The sequence below is a fragment of the Stegostoma tigrinum genome, unplaced genomic scaffold (genome assembly GCF_030684315.1).
Source record: "Stegostoma tigrinum isolate sSteTig4 unplaced genomic scaffold, sSteTig4.hap1 scaffold_186, whole genome shotgun sequence".
Lineage (NCBI taxonomy): Eukaryota > Metazoa > Chordata > Chondrichthyes > Orectolobiformes > Stegostomatidae > Stegostoma > Stegostoma tigrinum.
The window spans coordinates 494,952-510,622 of record NW_026728126.1 but is presented as its reverse complement, the minus strand read 5'-3'; the positions used below and the strand labels follow the sequence as shown (position 1 = coordinate 510,622).

Here is a 15,671-nt window from a genome sequence, read left to right as displayed (position 1 = left end):
TCCCATTTCCCTCAGTCACTGCAACCCATTTCCCTCAGTCACTGCATCCCATTTTATTCCCCACTGGATCTCATTTCACGCAGTCACAGCATCGCATTTCACTCAGTCACAGCATCACATTCCACTCAGTCACTGCATCCCATTTCACTCAGTCATTGCATCCCATTCCACTCAGTCACTGCATCCCATTTCCCTCAGTCACTGCATCCCATTTCCCTCAGTCACTGCATCACATTTCCCTCAGTCACTGCATCCCATTTCCTCAGTCACTGCATCTCCTTTCCACAGTCACGGCAATTCCATTTCACTCAGTCACTGTGTCCCATTTCACTCAGTCACTGCGTCCCATTTCCATCAGTCACTGCGTCCCATTTCCCACTGTCACTGCATCCCATTTCCCAGTCACTGCATCCCATTTCCCAGTCACTGCATCCCATTTCCCTCAGTCACTGCATCCCATTTCCCTCAGTCACTGCATCCCATTGCCCTCAGTCACTGCATCCCATTGTCCTCAGTCACTGCATCCCAATGTCCTCAGTCACTGCATCCCATTTCACTCAGTCTCTACATCCCATTTCACTCATTCACTGCATCCCATTACCCTCAGTCACTGCATCCCATTAACTTCAGTCGCAGGATCCCATTTCAAACAGGCACTGCATACCATTTCCATCAGTCACTGCATCCCATTTCACTCAGCCACTGCATTCCATTTCACTCAGCCACTGCATCCCATTTCACTCAGCCACTGCATCCCAGTTCACATAGTCACCGCATCCCAGTTCACACAGTCACCACATCCCAGTTCACAAAGTCACCGCATCCCATTTCCGTCAGTCACTGTATCCGATTTCTATCAGTCACCGCGCATTTCACACATTCACTGCATCTCATTTCACTCATGCACTGCATCCCATTTCACGCAGTCACTGCATCGCATTTCATTCAGTCACTGCATCCCATTTGACTCAGTCACTGCATCCCATTTCACTCAGTCAGTGCATCCCATTTCACATAGGCACTGTATCCCATTTCCCTAAGTCAGTGCATCCCAAGCCCGCTCAGGCACTGCATCCCTATTAACTCAGTCACTCCTTCCCAGTACCTCCGTCACTGTGTCCCATTTCACTCAGTCACTGCGTCCCATTTCCATCAGTCACTGCATCCCATTTCCTACAGTCACTGCATCCCATTTCCCAGTCACTGCATCCCATTTCCCTCAGACACTGCATCCCATTTCCCTCAGTCACTGCATCCCATTGCCCTCAGTCACTGCATCCCATTGTCCTCAGTCACTGCATCCCATTTCCCTCAGTCACTGCATCCCATTTCACTCAGTCACTGCATCCCATTTCACTCAGTCACTGCATCCCATTTCGCTCAGACACTGCATCCCTTTTCCGTCAGTCACTCCATCCCATTTCCCTCAGTCGCAGCATCCTATACCCCTCAGACACTGCATTTCCTTTCCTTAAGACACTGCATCGCATTTCACTCAGTCACTGCATCCCATTTCACTCAGTCACTGCATCCATTTCCATCAGTCACTGCATCCCATTACCCGGACACTGCATCCCATCACCCTCAGTCGCAGCATCCCATTTCCCACAGACACTGCATTTCCTTTCCCTTAGTCACTGCATCTCATTTCCACCAGTCACTGCATCCCATTTCACTCCCCACTGCATCCCATTTCACTCAGCCACTGCATCCCAGTTCACATAGTCACCGCATCCCACTTCACACAGTCACCACATCCCAGTTCACAAAGTCACCGCATCCCAGTTCCGTCAGTCACTGTATCCGATTTCTATCAGTCACTGCGCGCATTTCACTCAGTCACTGCATCTCATTTCACTCATTCACTGCATCCCATTTCACTCAGTCACTGCATCCCATTCCACTCAGTCACTGCATCCCATTTCACTCAGTCAGTGCGTCGCATTTCACTCAGGCACTGTATCCCATTTCCCTAAGTCAGTGCACCCCAAGCCCGCTCAGGGACTGCATCACTATTAACTCAGTCACTCCTTCCCAGTACCTCCGTCACTGCATCCCATTTCCATCAGTCACTGCTTCCATTTCCATCAGTCACTGCATCCCATTACCCTCAGTCACTGCATCCCATTCCACTCAGTCACTGCATCCCATTCCACTCAGTCACTGCATCCCATTTCACTCAGTCACTGCATCACATTTCCCTCACTCACTGCATCTCATTTCCACCAGTCACTGCATCCCATTTTATTCCCCACTGGATCTCATTTCACGCAGTCACTGCATCGCATTTTACTCAGTCACAGCATCACATTCCACTCAGTCACTGCATCCCATTTCCCTCAGTCACTGCATCCCATTTCCCTCAGTCACTGCATCCCATTTCCTCAGTCACTGCATCTCCTTTCCACAGTCACGGCAATTCCATTTCACTCAGTCACTGTGTCCCATTTCACTCAGTCACTGCGTCCCATTTCCATCAGTCACTGCGTCCCATTTCCCACTGTCACTGCATCCCATTTCCATCAGTCACTGCATCCCATTTCCCTCAGTCACTGCATCCCATTTCCCAGTCACTGCATCCCATTTCCCTCAGTCACTGCATCCCATTTCCCTCAGTCACTGCATCACATTCCACTCAGTCACTGCATCCCATTTCCCTCAGTCACTGCATCCCATTTCCCTCAGTCACTGCATCCCATTTCCTCAGTCACTGCATCTCCTTTCCACAGTCACGGCAATTCCATTTCACTCAGTCACTGCGTCCCATTTCACTCAGTCACTGCGTCCAATTTCCATCAGTCACTGCATCCCATTTCCCTCAGTCACTGCATCCCATTTCACTCAGTCACTGCATCCCATTTCACTCAGTCACTGCATCCCATTTCACTCAGTCTTTGCATCCCATTTCGCTCAGACACTGCATCCCATTTCCGTCAGTCACTCCATCCCATTTCCCTCAGTCGCAGCATCCTATACCCCTCAGACATTGCATTTCCTTTCCTTAAGACACTGCATCGCATTTCACTCAGTCACTGCATCACATTTCCCTCAGTCACTGCATCTCATTTCCATCAGTCACTGCATCCCATTACCCTCAGTCACTGCATCCCATTACCCTCAGTCGCAGCATCCCATTTCCAACAGACACTGCATTTCCTTTCCCTTAGTCACTGCATCTCATGTCCACCAGTCACTGCATCCCATTTCAGTCCCCACTGCATCCCATTTCACTCAGCCACTGCATCCCATTTCACTCAGCCACTGCATCCCAGTTCACATAGTCACCGCATCCCACTTCACACAGTCACCACATCCCAGTTCACAAAGTCACCGCATCCCAGTTCCGTCAGTCACTGCATCCCAGTTCCATCAGTCACTGTATCCGATTTGTATCAGTCACTGCGCGCATTTCACTCAGTCACTGCATCTCATTTCACTCATTCACTGCATCCCATTCCACTCAGTCACTGCATCCCATTCCACTCAGTCACTGCATCCCATTTCACTCAGTCAGTGCGTCGCATTTCACTCAGGCACTGTATCCCATTTCTCTAAGTCAGTGCACCCCAAGCCCGCTCGGGGACTGCATCACTATTAACTCAGTCACTCCTTCCCAGTACCTCCGTCACTGCATCCCATTTCACTCAGTCACTGCTTCCATTTCCATCAGTCACTGCATCCCATTACCCTCAGTCACTGCATCCCATTCCACTCAGTCACTGCATCCCATTTCACTCAGTCACTGCATCACATTTCCCTCAGTCACTGCATCACATTTCCCTCAGTCACTGCATCTCATTTCCACCAGTCACTGCATCCCATTTTATTCCCCACTGGATCTCATTTCACGCAGTCACTGCATCGCATTTCACTCAGTCACTGCATCGCATTTCACTCAGTCACAGCATCACATTCCACTCAGTCACTGCATCCCATTTCACTCAGTCACTGCATCCCATTCCACTCAGTCACAGCATCACATTTCCCTCAGTCACTGCATCCCATTTCCTCAGTCACTGCGTCTCCTTTCCACAGTCATGGCAATTCTATTTCACTCAGTCACTGCATCGCATTTCACTCAGTCACTGCATGCCATTTCACTCAGTCACTGCATCACATTTCCCTCAGTCACAGCATCACATTTCCCTCAGTCACAGCATCCCATTGTCTTCAGTCAGTGCATCCCATTTCACTCAGTCTCTACATCCCATTTCACTCAGTCACTGCATCCCATTACCCTCAGCACTGCATCCCGTTAACTTCAGTCGCAGGATTCCTTTTCAAACAGACACTGCATCCCATTTCCGTCAGTCACTGCATCCCATTTCCTCAGTCACTGCATCTCCTTTCCACAGTCACGGCAATTCCATTTCACTTAGTCACTGCGTCCCATTTCCATCAGTCACTGCATACCATTTCCCACTGTCACTGCATCCCATTCCACTCAGTCACTGCATCCCATTTCACTCAGTCACTGCATCCCATTTCCCTCAGTCACTGCATCTCATTTCCACCAGTCACTGCATACCATTTCATTCCCCACTGGATCTCATTTAACGCAGTCACTGCATCGCATTTAACTCAGTCACTGCATCCCATTCCACTCAGTCACAGCATCCCATTGCTCTCAGTCACTGCATCCCATTGTCCTCAGTCAGTGCATCCCATTTCACTCAGTCTCTACATCCCATTTCACTCAGTCACTGCATCCCATTACCCTGAGACACTGCATCCCGTTAACTTCAGTCGCAGGATCCCATTTCAAACAGACACTCCATCCCATTTCCGTCAGTCACTGCATCCCATTTCCCTCAGTCACTGCATACCATTTCCATCAGTCACTGCATCTCATTTCACTCAGTCACTGCATCCCATTTCACTCAGCCACTGCATCCCATTTCACTCAGCCACTGCATCCCAGTTCACAAAGTCACCGCATCCCAGTTCACACAGTCACCACATCCCAGTTCACAAAGTCATCGCATCCCATTTCCGTAAGTCACTGCATCCCCGTTCCATCAATCATTGTATCCGATTTCTATCAGTCACCGCGCATTTCACTCAGTCACTGCATCTCATTTCACTCATTCACTGCATCCCATTTCATTCAGTCACTGCATCCCATTTCACTCAGTCACTGCATCACATTTCCCTCAGTCGCAGCATCCCATTTCCCACAGACACTGCATTTCCTTTCCCTGAGTTACTGCATCTCATTTCCACCAGTCACTGCATCACATTTCACTCCCCACTGCATCCCATTTCACTCAGCCACTGCATCCCATTTCACTCAGCCACTGCATCCCAGTTCACATAGTCACTGCATCCCATTTCACTCAGTCACTGCATCCCATTTCACTCAGTCTTTGCATCCCATTTCGCTCAGTCACTGCATCACATTTCCCTCAGTCACTGCATCTCATTTCCATCAGTCACTGCATCCCATTACCCTCAGTCACTGCATCCCATTACCCTCAGTCGCAGCATCCCATTTCCAACAGACACTGCATTTCCTTTCCCTTAGTCACTGCATCTCATGTCCACCAGTCACTGCATCCCATTTCAGTCCCCACTGCATCCCATTTCACTCAGCCACTGCATCCCATTTCACTCAGCCACTGCATCCCAGTTCACATAGTCACCGCATCCCACTTCACACAGTCACCACATCCCAGTTCACAAAGTCACCGCATCCCAGTTCCGTCAGTCACTGCATCCCAGTTCCATCAGTCACTGTATCCGATTTGTATCAGTCACTGCGCGCATTTCACTCAGTCACTGCATCTCATTTCACTCATTCACTGCATCCCATTTCACTCAGTCACTGCATCCCATTTCACTCAGTCACTGCATCACATTTCCCTCACTCACTGCATCTCATTTCCACCAGTCACTGCATCCCATTTTATTCCCCACTGGATCTCATTTCACGCAGTCACTGCATCGCATTTTACTCAGTCACAGCATCACATTCCACTCAGTCACTGCATCCCATTTCCCTCAGTCACTGCATCCCATTTCCCTCAGTCACTGCATCCCATTTCCTCAGTCACTGCATCTCCTTTCCACAGTCACGGCAATTCCATTTCACTCAGTCACTGTGTCCCATTTCACTCAGTCACTGCGTCCCATTTCCATCAGTCACTGCGTCCCATTTCCCACTGTCACTGCATCCCATTTCCATCAGTCACTGCATCCCATTTCCCTCAGTCACTGCATCCCATTTCCCAGTCACTGCATCCCATTTCCCTCAGTCACTGCATCCCATTTCCCTCAGTCACTGCATCACATTCCACTCAGTCACTGCATCCCATTTCCCTCAGTCACTGCATCCCATTTCCCTCAGTCACTGCATCCCATTTCCTCAGTCACTGCATCTCCTTTCCACAGTCACGGCAATTCCATTTCACTCAGTCACTGCGTCCCATTTCACTCAGTCACTGCGTCCAATTTCCATCAGTCACTGCATCCCATTTCCCTCAGTCACTGCATCCCATTTCACTCAGTCACTGCATCCCATTTCACTCAGTCACTGCATCCCATTTCACTCAGTCTTTGCATCCCATTTCGCTCAGACACTGCATCCCATTTCCGTCAGTCACTCCATCCCATTTCCCTCAGTCGCAGCATCCTATACCCCTCAGACATTGCATTTCCTTTCCTTAAGACACTGCATCGCATTTCACTCAGTCACTGCATCACATTTCCCTCAGTCACTGCATCTCATTTCCATCAGTCACTGCATCCCATTACCCTCAGTCACTGCATCCCATTACCCTCAGTCGCAGCATCCCATTTCCAACAGACACTGCATTTCCTTTCCCTTAGTCACTGCATCTCATGTCCACCAGTCACTGCATCCCATTTCAGTCCCCACTGCATCCCATTTCACTCAGCCACTGCATCCCATTTCACTCAGCCACTGCATCCCAGTTCACATAGTCACCGCATCCCACTTCACACAGTCACCACATCCCAGTTCACAAAGTCACCGCATCCCAGTTCCGTCAGTCACTGCATCCCAGTTCCATCAGTCACTGTATCCGATTTGTATCAGTCACTGCGCGCATTTCACTCAGTCACTGCATCTCATTTCACTCATTCACTGCATCCCATTCCACTCAGTCACTGCATCCCATTCCACTCAGTCACTGCATCCCATTTCACTCAGTCAGTGCGTCGCATTTCACTCAGGCACTGTATCCCATTTCTCTAAGTCAGTGCACCCCAAGCCCGCTCGGGGACTGCATCACTATTAACTCAGTCACTCCTTCCCAGTACCTCCGTCACTGCATCCCATTTCACTCAGTCACTGCTTCCATTTCCATCAGTCACTGCATCCCATTACCCTCAGTCACTGCATCCCATTCCACTCAGTCACTGCATCCCATTTCACTCAGTCACTGCATCACATTTCCCTCAGTCACTGCATCACATTTCCCTCAGTCACTGCATCTCATTTCCACCAGTCACTGCATCCCATTTTATTCCCCACTGGATCTCATTTCACGCAGTCACTGCATCGCATTTCACTCAGTCACTGCATCGCATTTCACTCAGTCACAGCATCACATTCCACTCAGTCACTGCATCCCATTTCACTCAGTCACTGCATCCCATTCCACTCAGTCACAGCATCACATTCCACTCAGTCACTGCATCCCATTCCACTCAGTCACAGCATCACATTTCCCTCAGTCACTGCATCCCATTTCCTCAGTCACTGCGTCTCCTTTCCACAGTCATGGCAATTCTATTTCACTCAGTCACTGCATCGCATTTCACTCAGTCACTGCATGCCATTTCACTCAGTCACTGCATCCCATTTGACTCAGTCACTGCATCCCATTCCACTCAGTCACTGCATCCCATTCCACTCAGTCACTGCATCCCATTTCACTCAGTCAGTGCGTCACATTTCACTTGGGCACTGTATCACATTTCTCTAAGTCACTGCACCCCAAACCCGCTCCGGCACTGCATCCCGATTAACTCAGTCACTCCTTCCCAGTACCTCCGTCACTGCAGCCCATTTCACTCAGTCACTGCTTCCATTTCCATCAGTCACAGCATCCCATTACCCTCAGTCCCAGCATCCCCTTTCCCACAGACACTGCATTTCATTTCCCTAAGACACTGCATCTTATTTCCACCAGTCAATGCATCCCATTTCATTCCCCACTGCATCTCATTACACGCAGTCACTGCATCGCATTTCACTCAGTCACTGCATCCCATTTCACTCAGTCACTGCATCCCATTCCACTCAGTCACTGCATCTCCTTTCCACAGTCACGGCAATTCCATTTCACTCAGTCACTGCGTCCCATTTCACTCAGTCACTGCGTCCCATTTCACTCAGTCACTGCATCCCATTACCCTCAGTCACTGCATCCCATTTCAAACAGACACTGCATCCCATTTCCGTCAGTCACTGCATCCCATTTCCCTCAGTCACTGTATCCCATTTCCCTCAGTCACTGCATCCCACTTCCCTCAGTCACTGCATCCCACTTCCCTCAGTCACTGCATCCCATTTCACTCAGCCACTGCATCCCATTTCACTCAGCCACTGCATCCCATTTCACTCAGTCACTGCATCCCATTACCCTCAGTCACTGCATCCCATTAACTTCAGTGGCAGGATCCCATTTCAAACAGACACTGCGTCCCATTTCCATCAGTCACTGCGTCCCATTTCCCACGGTCACTGCATCCCATTTCCCAGTCACTGCATCCCATTTCCCTCAGTCACTGCATCCCATTGCCCTCAGTCACTGCATCCCATTGCCCTCAGTCACTGCATCCCATTGTCCTCAGTTACTGCATCCCATTGTCCTCAGTCACTGCATCCCATTTCACTCAGTCTCCACATCCCATTTCACTCATTCACTGCATCCCATTACCCTCAGTCACTGCATCCCATTAACTTCAGTCGCAGGATCCCATTTCAAACAGACACTGCATACCATTTCCATCAGTCACTGCATCCCATTTCACTCAGCCACTGCACCCCATTTCACTCAGCCACTGCATCCCAGTTCACTCAGCCACTGCATCCCAGTTCACTCAGCCACTGCATCCCAGTTCACATCGTCACCGCATCCCAGTTCACACAGTCACCACATCCCAGTTCACAAAGACACCGCATCCCATTTCACATCGTCACCGCATCCCAGTTCACACAGTCACCACATCCCAGTTCACAAAGTCACCGCATCCCATTTCCGTCAGTCACTTTATCCGATTTCTATCAGTCACCGCGCATTTCACTCAGTCACTGCATCTCATTTCACTCATGCACTGCATCCCATTTCACGCAGTCACTGCATCGCATTTCACTCAGTCACTGCATCCCATTTCACTCAGTCACTGCATCCCATTCGACTCAGTCACTGCATCCCATTCGACTCAGTCACTGCATCCCATTCGACTCAGTCACTGCATCCCATTGTCCTCAGTCACTGCATCCCATTTCCCTCAGTCACTGCATCCCATTTCACTCAGTCACTGCATCCCATTTCACTCAGTCACTGCATCCCATTTCACTCAGTCACTGCATCCCATTTCCCTCAGTCACTGCATCACATTTCCCTCAGTCACTGCATCCCATTTCCTCAGTCACTGCATCTCCTTTCCACAGTCACGGCAATTCCATTTCACTCAGTCACTGCGTCCCATTTCACTCAGTCACTGCGTCCCATTTCACTCAGTCACTGCATCCCATTACCCTCAGTCACTGCATCCCATTAACTTCAGTCGCAGGATCCCATTTCAAACAGACACTGCATCCCATTTCCGTCAGTCACTGCATCCCATTTCCCTCAGTCACTGTATCCCATTTCCCTCAGTCACTGCATCCCATTTCACTCAGCCACTGCATCCCATTTCACTCAGCCACTGCATCCCAGTTCACATAGTCACCGCATCCCAGTTCACACAGTCACCACATCCCAGTTCACAAAGTCACCGCATCCCATTTCCGTCAGTCACTGCATCACAGTTCCATCAGTCACTGTATCCGATTTCTATCAGTCACTGCGCGCATTTCACGCAGTCACTGCATCGCATTTCACTCAGTCACTGCATCCCATTCCACTCAGTCACTGCATCCCATTCCACTCAGTCACTGCATCCCATTCCACTCAGTCAGTGCGTCACATTTCACTCAGGCACTGTATCCCATTTCCCTAAGTCACTGCACCCCAAGCCCGCTCGGGCACTGCATCCCTATTAACTCAGTCACTCCTTCCCAGTACCTCCGACACTGCATCCCATTTCACTCAGTCACTGCTTCCATTTCCATCAGTCACTGCTTCCCATTACCCTCAGTCCCAGCATCCCATTTCCCACAGACACTGCATTTCATTTCCCAAAGACACTGCATCTTATTTCCACCAGTCACTGCTTCCCGTTTCATTCCTCAATGCATCTCATTTCACGCAGTCACTGCATCGCATTTCACTCAGTCACTGCATCCCATTTCACTCAGTCGCTGCATCCCATTCCACTCAGTCACTGCATCCCATTTCACTCAGTCACTGCGTCCCATTTCACTCAGTCACTGCATCCTATTCAACTCAGTCACTGCATACCATTTCACTCAGTGAGTGCATCACATTTGCCTCAGTCACTGCATCCTATTTCCTCAGTCACTGCATCTCCTTTCCACAGTCACGGCAATTCCATTTCACTCAGTCACTGCGTCCCATTTCACTCAGTCACTGCGTCCCATTTCACTCAGTCACTGCGTCCCATTTCACTCAGTCACTGCATCCCATTTCCCACTGTCACTGCATCCCATTTCCCAGTCACTGCATCCCATTTCCCTCAGTCACTGCATCCCATTTCCCTCAGTCACTGCGTCCCATTTCACTCAGCCACTGCATCCCATTTCACTCAGCCACTGCACCCCATTTCACTTGGCCACCGCATCCTAGATCACACAGTGACTGCATTACAGTTCGCACAGACACTGCAGCCCATTTCACACAGTCACTGCATCCCATTACCCTCAGTCAGAGCATCCATTTCCCTCAGTCACTGCAGCCCATTTCACTCAGTCACTGCTTCCATTTCCATCAGTCACTGCATCCCATTACCCTCAGTCACTGCATCCCATTTCCCTCAGTCACTGCATCCCATTTCCCTCAGTCACTGCGTCCCATTTCACTCAGCCACTGCATCCCATTTCCCTCAGTCACTGCAGCCCATTTCACTCAGTCACTGCATCTCCGTTCCCTCAGTCACAGCATCCCATTTCCATGAGTCACTGCATCGCATTCCCCTCAGTCACTACATCGCATTCCCCTCAGTCACTGCATCCCATTTCCATCAGTCATGCATCCCATTTAGCTCAGTCACTGCATCCCATTTCACTCAGTCACTGCATCCCAGGTCACTCAGTCACTGCGTCCCATTTCAGACAGTCACTGCATCTCCTTTCCTCAGTCACTGCATCCCATTTCACCAAGTCACTGCTGCCCATTTCACTCAGTCACAGCGGCCCATTTAACAGTCACTGCATCCCATTTCCACAGTCACTGCATCTCCTTTCCACAGTCACGGCAATTCCATTTCACTCAGTCACTGCGTCCCATTTCACTCAGTCACTGCGTCCCATTTCACTCAGTCACTGCATCCCATTACCCTCAGTCACTGCATCCCATTAACTTCAGTCGCAGGATCCCATTTCAAACAGACACTGCATCCCATTTCCGTCAGTCACTGCATCCCATTTCCCTCAGTCACTGTATCCCATTTCCCTCAGTCACTGCATCCCATTTCACTCAGCCACTGCATCCCATTTCACTCAGCCACTGCATCCCATTTCACTCAGCCACTGCATCCCAGTTCACATAGTCACCGCATCCCAGTTCACACAGTCACCACATCCCAGTTCACAAAGTCACCGCATCCCATTTCCGTCAGTCACTGCATCACAGTTCCATCAGTCACTGTATCCGATTTCTATCAGTCACTGCGCGCATTTCACGCAGTCACTGCATCGCATTTCACTCAGTCACTGCATCCCATTCCACTCAGTCACTGCATCCCATTCCACTCAGTCAGTGCGTCACATTTCACTCAGGCACTGTATCCCATTTCCCTAAGTCACTGCACCCCAAGCCCGCTCGGGCACTGCATCCCTATTAACTCAGTCACTCCTTCCCAGTACCTCCGACACTGCATCCCATTTCACTCAGTCACTGCTTCCATTTCCATCAGTCACTGCTTCCCATTACCCTCAGTCCCAGCATCCCATTTCCCACAGACACTGCATTTCATTTCCCAAAGACACTGCATCTTATTTCCACCAGTCACTGCTTCCCGTTTCATTCCTCAATGCATCTCATTTCACGCAGTCACTGCATCGCATTTCACTCAGTCACTGCATCCCATTTCACTCAGTCGCTGCATCCCATTCCACTCAGTCACTGCATCCCATTTCACTCAGTCACTGCGTCCCATTTCACTCAGTCACTGCATCCTATTCAACTCAGTCACTGCATACCATTTCACTCAGTGAGTGCATCACATTTGCCTCAGTCACTGCATCCTATTTCCTCAGTCACTGCATCTCCTTTCCACAGTCACGGCAATTCCATTTCACTCAGTCACTGCGTCCCATTTCACTCAGTCACTGCGTCCCATTTCACTCAGTCACTGCGTCCCATTTCACTCAGTCACTGCATCCCATTTCCCACTGTCACTGCATCCCATTTCCCAGTCACTGCATCCCATTTCCCTCAGTCACTGCATCCCATTTCCCTCAGTCACTGCGTCCCATTTCACTCAGCCACTGCATCCCATTTCACTCAGCCACTGCACCCCATTTCACTTGGCCACCGCATCCTAGATCACACAGTGACTGCATTACAGTTCGCACAGACACTGCAGCCCATTTCACACAGTCACTGCATCCCATTACCCTCAGTCAGAGCATCCATTTCCCTCAGTCACTGCAGCCCATTTCACTCAGTCACTGCATCTCCGTTCCCTCAGTCACAGCATCCCATTTCCATGAGTCACTGCATCGCATTCCCCTCAGTCACTACATCGCATTCCCCTCAGTCACTGCATCCCATTTCCATCAGTCATGCATCCCATTTAGCTCAGTCACTGCATCCCATTTCACTCAGTCACTGCATCCCAGGTCACTCAGTCACTGCGTCCCATTTCAGACAGTCACTGCATCTCCTTTCCTCAGTCACTGCATCCCATTTCACCAAGTCACTGCTGCCCATTTCACTCAGTCACTGCGGCCCATTTAACAGTCACTGCATCCCATTTCCACAGTCACTGCATCCCATTCCCCTCAGACACAGCATGCTATTTCCCACAGTCACCGCATCGCCTTTCCTCCGTTACTGCATCCCATTGCACTCATTCACTGCATCCCATTACACTCAGTCACTGCATCCCATTTCACTCAGTCACTGCAACCCATTTCGCACAGTCACTGCAGCCCACTTCACACAGTCACTGCATCCCATTTAAGAGTCACTGCATCCCAAAACCGTCAGTCACAGCATGCCATTTCTCTCAGTCACAGCATGCCATTTCCCACAGTCACTGCATCTCCTTTCCCTCAGTCACTGCATCCCATTAACCTCAGTCACTGCATCCCATTAACCTCAGTCACAGCATCCCATTTCACTCAGTCACTGCATTCCATCTCCCACCGTCACTGCATCCCATTCGCCACAGTCACCGCATCCCATTTCCCAAATACACAGAATCACCTTTCCCTCAGTCACTGCCTCCCATTACCCTCAGTCACAGCATCCCATTTCACTCAGTCACAGCATCCTATCTCCATCAGTCACTGCATCCCAGTTCACACATTCACTGCAACCCATTTCCCACAGTCACTGGATCCCATTTCCCTCAGTCACTGCATCCCATTAGACATAGTCACAGCATCCCAGTTTACTCAGTCACTGCAACCCAGTTCAATCAGTCTCGGCATCCCATTCCCCTCAGTCACTGCATCCCATTACCCTCAGACACAGCATGCCATTTCCCACAGTCACTGCATCTCCTTTCCATCAGTCAACGCATCCCATTTCCATCAGTCACTGCATCCCATTTCCATCAGTCACTGTATCCCATTTCCCTCAGTGACGACAACCCATTTCCCGCAGTCACGACAACCCATTTCCCGCAGTCACTGGATCCTATTTCACTCAGTCACTGCATCTAATTACCCTCATCACTGCATCCCATTACCCTCAGTCACTGCATCCCAGTTCACACAGTCACTGCATCCAATTTCACTGAGTCACTGCATCCCGTTTCACTGAGTCACTGAATCGCATTTGTTGTTCTCACTTGAATGCAATGGTCATGAATCTCCTCCAATGGCTTGTCATGTATTTCCAATGCAAAATTTTACCAAGTTTTGATTTTCAATTTTGAGAACATGTGTCTCCTCTATTCTATAAGATGCTGCAATAAACTCAAATTTGACGAATCATAATTCAACCACCATTACCGACAGAGTTAATTTCATCAAACAGATCCAATTAGAATTGTCACATTCCCAAATCCTGATTCAAGTTTTTCTAATTATGGGCCACGTGGTTAAGAAAAAAGACACTTAGAATCAGAGAGATGTACAGTCGGGAAACAGATCCTTTGGCCCAATTTGTCTATGTTGACCAGATATCCTAAATTAATTTAGTCCCATTTGCCAGCATTTGGCCCATATTCCTCTCAACCCATCCTATTCATATACCCATCCACATGCCTTTTAAACGTACAAGCCTCCACCACTTCCTCTGGCAGCTCACTCCATACATGCACCACTATGAAAAAAATCCGGTCCATTTTAAATCTTCCCTCTCTCATTTTTAACCTATTCCCTCCAGTTTTGGATTCCAGCAACCCGGGGAAAAGATCTTGGCTTTTCGCTCTATCCACATCCCTCGTAATTGTATAAACTTCTATATGGTCAGCCCTGAACTCCAAAGTTCCAAGAAATAGCTGCCTGTTCAAGCCCACGGTATACCTTCAACCTCCGATGCTCATAACATCCTTGTAGATCTTCTCTGAACCCTTTCAAGTTTACAACATACAAGAATACAGCGCAGAACAGGCCCTTCGGCCCTCAATGGTGCGCCGACATCCTTCCTCTCGCAAGGAGACCAAAATCGATTGCGGTATTCCAAAAGCAGCCGAACCAACGTCCTATATGGCTGCTAAGTGATCTCCCAACTCCTATTCTCAATGCACTGACCGATAAAGGCGAGCACACCAAATGTCTCCTTCATATCCTTTCTACCGGTGGCTGTACTTTGATGGAACTACGAAACTGCACTCCAGTGTCTCTTTATTAAGCAACACTCCCCACAACCTTCAGTGTATACGTGCTGCCCTGATTTGCCTTTCCAAAATGTACCACCTCACATTTGTCTAACCTCAACACCATCTGTCACTCCTCAGTTTATTGGCCCTTGTCAATGTCCCATTGCATTCTGAGGTGACCTCCTTGGCTGGCTACTACACATTCAATCATGGTCCCTCATGGTATGCTCATCCAGAAGATTAAGATCCATGAGATCCGTGGTGACTTGGCCTGCCCATATAAGGCAGACGGTAGCGGTGGAAGGCTAACAAAGAGAACACAGTATAGGGCTGGAGGAACACAGCAGGCCAGGCAGCATCAA

The 15,671-nt window shown here is 49.4% G+C and overlaps 1 long non-coding RNA gene across 2 annotated transcripts in view; it reads right to left on the bottom strand.

Moving 5' to 3' along the window:
- Positions 1-15,671, bottom strand: part of LOC132207867 (uncharacterized) — a 519,454-nt gene that overhangs the window by 12,582 nt on the left and 491,201 nt on the right. The gene's annotated exons all lie outside the window — the stretch shown is intronic.